The 12,060-nt window shown below is 37.0% G+C and overlaps 1 protein-coding gene across 3 annotated transcripts in view; it reads right to left on the reverse strand.

The window, feature by feature from the left end:
* DAAM2 (dishevelled associated activator of morphogenesis 2) overlaps window positions 1–12,060 on the reverse strand; it is a 776,135-nt gene that overhangs the window by 686,929 nt on the left and 77,146 nt on the right. The window contains exon 1 of one of the 3 annotated variants that reach the window (XM_053712673.1): window positions 2,199–2,492. The exons of 1 other annotated variant lie outside the window; for it this stretch is intronic. The gene's annotated coding sequence lies outside the window, so the exon portion shown is untranslated. Of the gene's footprint in view, window positions 1–2,198; window positions 2,493–12,060 lie in introns of those variants that run through there. One more of the 3 variants, XM_053712671.1, reaches the window with a different exon arrangement.

Here is a 12,060-nt window from a genome sequence, read left to right on the forward strand (position 1 = left end):
TGAAAAATCTCCATAGACTTTAATGTAGATAAATATTTTTACCACCAATTTCCAAACTTTACCACCTCAAAGGAAACTAGACCGGTGTCAGTAAATACTGACCGAGTTGCAACCCTAATGACATCTGTTATCTGGTTCTCAGATTTTCTACAGCAACTTTAAATCTAAAAATTTTCATTTTGATAATAAATTTAAGGGGCACTAGAAGGTAAGCAGGTTACTGATCACACCTACTCTCTGCATAGTTCTGCCACCCTGCTCCCCCCCCAAAAAAAAAAATACCCAATATAAATTGCACACAACATGCACACAATATTAAATACTTGTATTTAATCTAATCTGTATATTTATCAGTTTTTGCTAATGTTAAGTGCAAGAGATCCAGATGCCACAAAATACAAACATTATGATAGCCACAGCCACAGACATTAATAGTAAGCCCACACCTACAGTTTTTTTTTACAGGCAGCCAAAAACTGTCCCAGGAATTAAAATAGGGAGAGTTGGCAAGTAAGTAAAATAAAAAGACAATTACTTGCAATGCTGTTTTTTTAATAAAATATTGTATTGAATATGCAACCAACAGACTGTGTATATGTTGTTTAGTAAACAATACAAACACATAATAAACAAAATATTACACAACATTAATCTTGTTTAACTCCCTGTACAACAACCCAAGCACACGCACATGCACATACAAGCCAAGCACACCCATGCACATAAACACACACATGGACACACACACACACACATACATACTCACACAAACATATGCACACAAATACACACACACACACATACATACACTCATACAAACATATAGACACATACATACACTCACACAAACATATGCACACAAATACACACACACACACATACACTCACACAAACAAACATATACACACAAATACACACACACACACACATACATACACTCACACAAACATATACACACAAATACACACACACACACACATACATACACTCACACAAACATATACACACAAATACACACACACATACATACACTCACACAAACATATAGACACATACATACACTCACACAAACATATGCACACAAATACACACACACACACATACATACACTCACACAAACATATGCACACAAATACACACACACACATACATACACTCACACAAACATATACACACAAATACACACACACACACTCACACAAACATATAGACACATACATACACTCACACAAACATATACACACAAATACACACACACACACACACACACATACATACACTCACACAAACATATACACACAAATACACACACACACATACATACACTCACACAAACATATACACACAAATACACACACACACACACACACATACATACACTCACACAAACATATACACACAAATACACATACATACACACACACATATATACATGCATACATGTATAAATGCATATTAACACATTTCTAAACACACATTTTATTGTTTATGAATGCCTACATATGCACAGAGTTGCCAGAAATCCTATAGGAGAGTGAGGTGGTTGACCTCTACCCAAAACTCTACAAGTTCAAACCCCTGTTTGGACATACTTGAAAACGAGAGCAATCTCAATGTATCCTTCCTGGTAAAATATTTTATAAACAAAATAAAATAAATGTATATTTTTTACAAACAAACAGCAATCTGTATCCCCTTTGGATGCCAGTAACAAAGCAGTGATTATTACCCCTTTTTGACAGTAATAGATGGAACAATATTTTGTTAATACCCTGTATACCAGTATGAGCATTGATTTAACCTTTCTGAGCATAAACTACTTAAATCATTGGATCTTAAAACTGTACATTTAAGAGTCCAGTATTTATATTTACATTTTAATGGACATTTGGTTTGAAGTACAGGACTGTTTAGTTCAGTACTGGAGACCTGACAACCCTACATACGTATGTTGTACTTTGTACCAAGTAACTTTTGGTAATTATCTCCATGAATGTCAGAGAAGACTGTTATTCATTGCAGCTTTCTCTGTCATTCAATGGGTTAAATATATATAGAATTTGAAGCCACTCTCCCAATGCCACTTGACTATTGCCACTGTCACAATGTATGGGAGCTGTCATGTTACAGGACAGGGTGATATTGAGACCATAATGCCCACTATACAGCTGGTACATTACAGCCCTGCCAGTGCTTACCTCGCCTCCAGCACATCACAGGAGCAGCCAATCAAATCCTGATATATTGATCTTAAGCAACCCCAGGGGGACATTGTCACTGTATAAATCCATAGCCTAAGTCTCTTGTGCCAGTGCCAGCCCTGCAGTGTGTGAGCAGGGGACAAGACGCTCCAATGCTGGGAAGGAAGGGGGAGTTTAGCAGCAAAGTCACTAATCTGTCTTTTGACACAGTGCCTCCTCCCTTGCTCTGCTGAAGTAATCCGTATGTTCACATACCCTCAGCATGCTGTGCATTCCTCAGTCCAAATATTCCTGCCCACTCTGACCCTGCTTTTTACGGCCACTGGAGCTCACACAGGGACATCATAGGGACACTACACTGTAGCCTGTAGGATGGTGTCAGAGGGAATACTGCACAGCAGTCATAGAGATACTAGATCACATAGATAAAGAGATCTACATATACAGGCGATACAGAGATAAATAGAAAAGGCAGAATTTACAGAAGGCATGAATTATTGTGCATTGTGATGCCACTACAAGAAGGTTGTAAATAACTGCCACCCAAAAGCATGTGTCACTCTGTATACACCTTCCCCAGTGTAGCTACTGACTAGGTACTAAAGGAAGTACTGCATAGTCTGTTTGTTTGTTTTTGTTTTTTGCTTTGTTTTTTCACTGTCCAGGAAGGTGCCCTCTTAATGAAAAATCAGGTTATAACATAGAAGGAAATTACAGAAGGACAAAAAGACACATACACAGATATAACAACAGGTAGATAAAAAGATGTCCCCGCAACGTCACTCTTTTGAAATAAAGTACACTTGAAAAGACCAGTGAGTGCCTTCTCCTACTTGATATATTTAACCGCTGGCACCCTGGCAGTTGCCATTAAGTTGAGAGTGCTCATTATTGCAATATATATATGTATATATATCATATCAAAATAAGAGTATTGCATTGAGTAATGATACTTTTTTTGTATTGGACTAACTATACATTTATAAGTTGACAAGTTGCTCCAGACTTGATAAAGGAAGGAACTCTTCCGAAAGCTTGTCAGCTTATAAATGTATAGTTAGTCCAATAAAAAAGTATCATTGCTCAATGCAATACTCTTGTTATTTTGATATTGAAATCTCTGGACTAACACGGCTACTCCAATCAACGTATATATATATATATATATATATATATATATATATATATATATATATATATATATATATATATATATATATATATATATATATATATATATATATATATATATATATATATATATATATTCAGTACATAAAGTACATGCATACATACTTAATTCAATCAGATATTTAACAGATTATTAGATCATAGATTCTATAGGCAGATAGACACTTAGATGAAAGAGATAGATAGATGATAGATAGATAGATAGATAGATAGATAGATAGATAGATAGATAGATAGATAGATAGATAGATAGATGATAAAAAGATAGATAGATAGATAGATAGATAGATAGATAGATAGAAAGATAGACAGACAGACAGATAAAAGATAGATAGATAGATATATAAAAAAAGATAATAAATGATAGATAGATAGATAGACAGATAGATAGATAGATAGATAGATATAGATAGATAATAGATAGATGATAGATAGAGATAGATGAAAGACAAATAGAGATGGACTGACAGACATACAGATAGATAGATAGATAGATAGATAGATAGATAGATAGATAGATAGATAGATAGATAGATGATAGATAGAGATAGATGAAAGACAAATAGAGATGGACTGACAGACAGGCAGACATACAGATAGATACATAGATAGATACATAGATAGATACATAGATAGATAATAGATGTAGTAAGAAGTAATGAAGAAAAATCTGTGAAAATTAAGGCAATATTTGTTTTTTAATGGTGCTGATTGCTCTTGGAGAGAAAAAATGTTTAACCCATTGGCTACCAGATGGCTGCAATACTTTGCCCTCTATAGCTATGAGAGGGGAACATATTTATAAGTAAAATACATATATTCCTAAATCTCAATTCTTCTATGAAAACCCCATCACCTCCATTAATTGACCTTCAGTACAGATAAAACAGTAGTAAGGGTTAATACTGACCACATGGAAACAACCAAAGAAGCAAGGAGAGAATGGGCTCCTGAAGTGCTCGTCCAGGGGCACAAAGGTTTATTCTATTCTGAATCTATTACAGTGCTGGTTTACGTTGAACAAGCTGGTGTCCAGATATTAAGGGTTGTGGAGCCTCCTGCAGAATGTGGGTGCAGTATTTATTCCCTCTTTATGCTTCATATATTATTATTGCTAATAAAGATCTTTATTAAACCAGAGACCACCTGCCTTACCCAGCTCTAGTGCTAAAAGCATCAGTTTAGCTGTAACCTTTACTAAGCAGTCGTATTGCTGACAGCTGCAAGCTCTCCCCTACAGACTTCTATACCATATAGCATTTAGTTATGCAGAATCCATCCTCTGCTGGAATTGGTCTCTAAAGAACAACATCAAATACTTACATTTTAGGCACCAGAGTTAAATACATATTGTAAATAGTGATAAACAATTCCTTTTTCATTTATTGTTTTACATTAAAATTGTAGAATTAATATTTTACTTGACAATCAAATGTTCCTAATAAGTGAATATAACCTTGTTTTTTTAAATAATGATATTTACATTAGACAGCTTCTAACACAACATTTAATACATTTACTTTGTATTTTTTTCGCTGTATGTTTAATGTGACAATCATATCCATTAACACATTTGCCCATTCTATGTAGCACTTCTCTCTAGAAGATAAAGAGTTAACATTTAACCATTTATAGTAAAAAGAACATTTCCCAATAAAGATCATTGAGCCTTTCCATATAATGAGCTATTAGATGCAGTAGGTACAGTATAAGCTAATAGATGCAGTAGTTATAAGCTAATAGATGCAGTAGTTATAATCTAAAAGATGCAGTAGGTATAAGGTAACAGATGCAGCAGGTATAAGCTAACAGATGCAGTAGGTATAAGCTAACAGATGCAGTAGGTATAAGCAAACAGATGCAGTAGGTATAAACTAACAGATGCAGTAGGTATAAGCTAACAGATGCAGTAGGTATAAGCAAACAGATGCAGTAGGTATAAGCTAACAGATGCAGTAGGTATAAGCTAACAGATGCAGTAGGTATAAGCTAATAGATGCAGTAGTTATAAGCTAAAAGAGGCAGTAGTTAAGCTAAAAGATGCAGTAGGTATAAGCTACCAGATGCAGTAGTTATAAGCTAAAAGATGCAGTAGGTATAAACTATCAGATGCAGTAGGTATAAGCTAACAGATGCAGTAGGTATAAGCTATCAGATGCAGTTGGTATAAGCTAACAGATACAGTAGGTATAAGCTAACAGATGCAGTAGGTATAACCTACCAGATGCAGTTGGTATAAGCTAACAGATGCACTAGGTATAAGCTAACAGATGCAGTAGGTATAAGCTATCAGATGCAGTAGGTATAAGCTAACAGATGCAGTAGGTATAAGCTAACAGATGCAGTAGGTATAAGCTACCAGATGCAGTAGGTATAAGCTACCAGATGCAGTAGTTATAAGCTAACAGATGCAGTAGGTATAAGCTACCAGATGCAGAAGGTATAACCTATTAGATGCAGTAGGTATAAGCTAATAGATGCAGTAGGTATAAGCTAACAGATGCAGTAGGTATAAGCTAACAGATGCAGATGGTATAATCTAACACATGCAGTAGGTATAAGCTAACAGATGCAGTAGGTATAAGCTAACAGATGCAGATGGTATAAGCTACCAGATGCAGTAGGTATAAGCTAACAGATGCAGTAGGTATAAGCTAACAGATGCAGATGGTATAAGCTAACAGATGCAGTAGGTATAAGCTAACAGATGCAGTAGGTATAAGCTAACAGATGCAGATGGTATAAGCTAACAGATGCAGTAGGTATAAGCTAACAGATGCAGTAGGTATAAGCTACCAGATGCAGTAGGTATAAGCTAACAGATGCAGTAGGTATAAGCTAACAGATACAGTAGGTATAAGCTAACAGATGCAGTAGGTATAAGCTATCATATGCAGTAGGTATAAGCTACCAGATGCAGTAGGTATAAGCAAACAGATGCAGTAGGTATAAGCTACCAGATGAAGTAGGTATAAGCTAACAGATGCAGTAGGTATAAGCTATCAGATGCAGTAGGTATAAGCTAACAGATGCAGTAGGTATAAGCTATCAGATGCAGTAGGTATAAGCTAACAGATGCAGTAGGTATAAGCTATCAGATGCAGTTGGTATAAGCTTTCAGATGCAGTAGGTATAAGCTAACAGATGCAGTAGGTATAAGCTACCAGATGCAGAAGGTATAAGCTAACAAACGCAGTAGGTATAAGATACCAGATTCAGTAGGTATAAGCTAATAAAGGCAGTAGGTATAAGCTACCAGATTCAGTAGGTATAAGCTAATAAAGGCAGTAGGTATAAGCTACCAGATTCAGTAGGTATAAGATAATAAAGGCAGTAGGTATAAGCTACCAGATGCAGTAGGTATAAGCTACCAGATGCAGATGGTATAAGCTACCAGATGCAGTAGGTATAAGCTAACAGATGCAGTAGGTATAAGCTATCAGATGCAGTTGGTATAAGCTAACAGATGCAGTAGGTATAAGCTATGAGATGCAGTTGGTATAAGCTAACAGATGCAGTATGTATAAGCTACCAGAAGCAGTAGGTATAAGCTAACAGATGCAGTAGGTATAAGCTAACAGATGCAGTAGGTATAAGCTAACAGATGCAGTAGTTACAAGCTAAAAGATGCAGTAGGTATAAGCTAAAAGATGCAGTAGCTATAAGCTATCAGATGCAGTAGGTATAAGCTAACAGATGCAGTAGGTATAAGCTAACAGACTCAGTAGGTATAAGATACCAGATTCAGTAGGTATAGGCTAACAGATGCAGTAGTTATAAGCTAAAAGATGCAGTAGGTATAAGCTAACAGATGCAGTAGGTATAAGCTACCAGATTCAGTAGGTTTAAGCTAATAAAGTCAGTAGGTATAAGCTATCAGATTCAGTAGGTATAAGCTAATAAAGGCAGTAGGTATAAGCTACCAGATGCAGTAGGTATAAGCTACCAGATGCAGAAGGTATAAGCTACCAGATGCAGTAGGTATAAGATACCAGATTCAGTAGGTATAACCTAACAGATGCAGTAGGTATAAGCTACCAGATGCAGTAGATATAAGCTAACAGAAGCAATAGGTATAAGCTACCAGATGCAGTAGGTATAAGCTAACAGATGCAGTAGGTATAAGCTACCAGATGCAGTAGGTATAAGCTACCAGATGCAGTAGGTATAAGCTACCAGATGCAGTAGGTATAAGCTACCAGAAGCAGTAGGTATAAGCCAATTGATGCAGTAGGTATAAGCTAACAGATGCAGTAGGTATAAGCTACCAGATGCAGTAGGTATAAGCTAATAGATGCAGTAGGTATAAGCTAATAGATACAGTAGGTATGAGCTAATAGATGCAGTAGGTATAAGCTACCAGATGCAGATGGTATAAGCTACCAGATGCAGTAGGTATAAGCTACCATATGCAGAAGGTATAAGGTACCAGATTCAGTAGGTATAAGCTACCAGATGCAGTAGGTATAAGCTAAAAAAATGTAAAAGGAATATGCTACCAGATGCAGTAGGTACGGTATAAGCTAAAAGATGCAGTAGGTATAAGCTACCAGATGCAGTAGGTATAAATTACCAGATGCAGTAGGTATAAGCTAACAAATGCAGTAGGTATAAGCTAACAGATGCAGTAGGTATAAGCTAACAGATGTAGTAGGTATAAGCTACTAGATGCAGTAGGTATAAGCTAACAAATACAGTAGGTATACGCTAACAGATGCAGTAGGTATAAGCTAACAGACGTAGTAGGTATAAGCTACCAGATGCAGTAGGTATAACCTACCAGATGCAGTAGGTATAAGCTAACAAATGCAGTAGGTATAAGCGAACAGATGCAGTAGGTATAAGCTAATAGATGCAGTAGGTATAAGCTAATAGATACAGTAGGTATGAGCTAATAGATGCAGTAGGTATAAGCTACCAGATGCAGATGGTATAAGCTACCATATGCAGAAGGTATAAGGTACCAGATTCAGTAGGTATAAGCTACCAGATGCAGTAGGTGTAAGCTAAAAAAATGTAAAAGGAATACGCTACCAGATGCAGTAGGTACGGTATAAGCTAAAAGATGCAGTAGGTATAAGCTACCAGATGCAGTAGGTTTAACCTACCAGATGCAGTAGGTATAAGCTAACAAATGCAGTAGGTATAAGCTAACAGATGCAGTAGGTATAAGCTAACAGACGTAGTAGGTATAAGCTACTAGATGCAGTAGGTATAAGCTAACAAATGCAGTAGGTATACGCTAACAGATGCAGTAGGTATAAGCTAACAGACGTAGTAGGTATAAGCTACCAGATGCAGTAGGTATAACCTACCAGATGCAGTAGGTATAAGCTAACAAATGCAGTAGGTATAAGCTAACAGATGCAGTAGGTATAAGCTAACAGACATAGTAGGTATAAGCTAACTGATGCAGTAGGTATAAGCTAACAGATGCAGTAGGTATAAGCTAACAGATGCAGTAGGTATAATCTAACAGATGCAGTAGGTATAACCACATCTACTAGATCCATATGTACATGCTTATAGACCTAGATCCACATATACCAGATCCATATGAACATGCTTAATGACCCAGAACCACATATACCAGATCCATATGCACATGCTTACAGACCCAGAACCACATATACTAGATACATATGCACATGCCTATAGACCCAAAACCACTTATACTAGATCTATATGTACATACTTACAGACCCAGAACCACATATTCTAGGTCCATATGTACATGCTTATAAACCCAGAACCACATATACTAGATCCATATGTACATGCTTATAGACCCAGAACCACATATACTAGATCCATATGTACATGATTACAGACCCAGAACCACATATACTAGGTCCATATTTACATGCTTATAGACCCAGAACCATATATACCAGATCCATATGTACATGCTTATAGACCCAGAACCACATATACTAGATCCATGTGTACATACTTACAGACACAGAACCACATATACTGTACTAGATCCAAATGTATATGCTTACAGACCCAGAACCACATATACTAGAAACATATGTACATGCTTACAGACCCAGAACCACATATACTAGATTCATATGTACATGCTTATAGACCCAGAACCACAAATACTAGATCCATATGTACATGCCTATAGACCCAGAACCACATATACTAAATACATATGCACGTGCATTTAGACCAAGAACCATATAAACTAGATCCATATGTACATGCTTACAGACCCAGAACCACATGTACTAGATACATATGCACATCCTTACAGACCCAGAACCACATATACCAGATCCATATGCACATGCTTACAGACCCAGAACCACATATACCAGATCCATATGCATATGCTTATAGACCCAGAACCACATATACTAGATCCATATGTACATGCTTATAGACCAAGAACCACATATACTATATCCATATGTACATGCTTTTAGACCCAGAACCACATATACTAGATCCATGTGTACATGCTTACAGATTTAGAACCACATATACTAGATACATATGTGCATGCTTATAGACACAGAACTACATATACTAGATCCATATGTGCATGCTTACAGACCCAGAACCACATATACTAGATCCATATGTACATGCTTAAAGACCCAGAACCACATATACTATATCCATATGTACATGCTTACAGACCCAGAACCATATATACTAGATCCATATGTACATACTTACAGACCCAGAACCACATATACTAGATACATACAGTATCTCACAAAAGTGAGTACACCCCTCACATTTTTGTAAATATTGTATTATATATTTTCATGTGACAACACTGAAGAAATGACACTTTGCTACAATGTTAAGTAGTGAGTGTACAGCCTGTATAACAGTGTAAATTTGCTGTCCCCTCAAAATAACTCAACACACAGCCATTAATATCTAAACCATTGGCAACAAAAGTGAGTACACACCTAAATGGAAATGTCTAAATTGGGCCCAAAGTTTCAATATTTTGTGTGGCCTTAACCCTCTTGGGCATGGAGTTCACCAGAGCTTCACAGGTTGCCAATGGAGTCCTCTTCCACTCCTCCATAATGACATCATGGAGCTGGTGGATATTAGAGACCTTGCGCTCCCCCACCTTCCATTTGAGGATGCCCCACATATGCTCAATAGGGTTTAGGTCTGGAGACATGCATGGTCACTCCATCACCTTTACCCTCAGCTTCTTTAGCAAGGCAGTGGTTCTCTTGGAGGTGTGTTTGGGGTCGTTATCATGTTGGAATACTGCCCTACGGCCCAGTGTGTTGACAATCTTCTTATAGCCTAGGCCATCTTTATGTAGAGCAAAAATTATTTTTTCCGATCCTTAGAGAATTCTTTGCCATGAGGTGCCATGTTGAACTTCCAGTGACCTGTATGAGAGAATGTTTCAGCGATGACACCAAATTTAACACACCTGCTCCCCAATCACACCTGAGACCTTGTAACACTAACAAGTCACATGATACCGGGGAGGGAAAATGGCTAATTGGGCCCAATTTGGACATTTCCCCTTAGGGGTGTACTCACTTTTGTTGCCAACGGTTTAGACATTAATGGCTGTGTGTTGAGTTATTTTGAGGGGACAGCAAATGTACACTGTTATACAGGCTGTACACTCACTACTTTACATTGTAGCAAAGTGTCATTTTTTAGTGTTGTCACATGAAAAGATATAATAAAATATTTACAAAAATATGAGGGGTGTACTCACTTTTGTGAGATACTGTATGTACATACTTACAGACCCAGAACCACATATACTAGATCAATATGTACATACTTATAGACCCAGAACCACATATACTAGATCTATATGTACATGCTTATAGACCCAGAACCACATATACTAGATCCATACGTACATGCTTACAGACACAGAACCACATATACAGGGAGTGCAGAATTATTAGGCAAGTTGTATTTTTGAGGATTAATTTTATTATTGAACAACAACCATGTTCTCAATGAACCCAAAAAACTCATTAATATCAAAGCTGAATATTTTTGTAAGTAGTTTTTAGTTTGTTTTTAGTTATAGCTATTTTAGGGGGATATCTGTGTGTGCAGGTGACTATTACTGTGCATAATTATTAGGAAACTTAACAAAAAACAAATATATACCCATTTCAATTATTTATTTTTACCAGTGAAACCAATATAACATCTCAACATTCACAAATATACATTTCTGACATTCAAAAACAAAACAAAAACAAATCAGTGACCAATATAGCCACCTTTCTTTGCAAGGACACTCAAAAGCCTGCCATCCATGGATTCTGTCAGTGTTTTGATCTGTTCACCATCAACATTGCGTGCAGCAGCAACCACAGCCTCCCAGACACTGTTCAGAGAGGTGTACTGTTTTCCCTCCTTGTAAATCTCACATTTGATGATGGACCACAGGTTCTCAATGGGGTTCAGATCAGGTGAACAAGGAGGCCATGTCATTAGATTTTCTTCTTTTATACCCTTTCTTGCCAGCCACGCTGTGGAGTACTTGGACGCGTGTGATGGAGCATTGTCCTGCATGAAAATCATGTTTTTCTTGAAGGATGCAGACTTCTTCCTGTACCACTGCTTGAAGAAGGTGTCTTCCAGAAACTGGCAGTAGGACTGGGAGTTGAGCTTGACTCCATCCTCAACCCGAAAAGGCCCC

This window comes from Bombina bombina, chromosome 4 (assembly GCF_027579735.1).
Source record: "Bombina bombina isolate aBomBom1 chromosome 4, aBomBom1.pri, whole genome shotgun sequence".
Taxonomy (NCBI): Eukaryota; Metazoa; Chordata; class Amphibia; order Anura; family Bombinatoridae; genus Bombina; species Bombina bombina.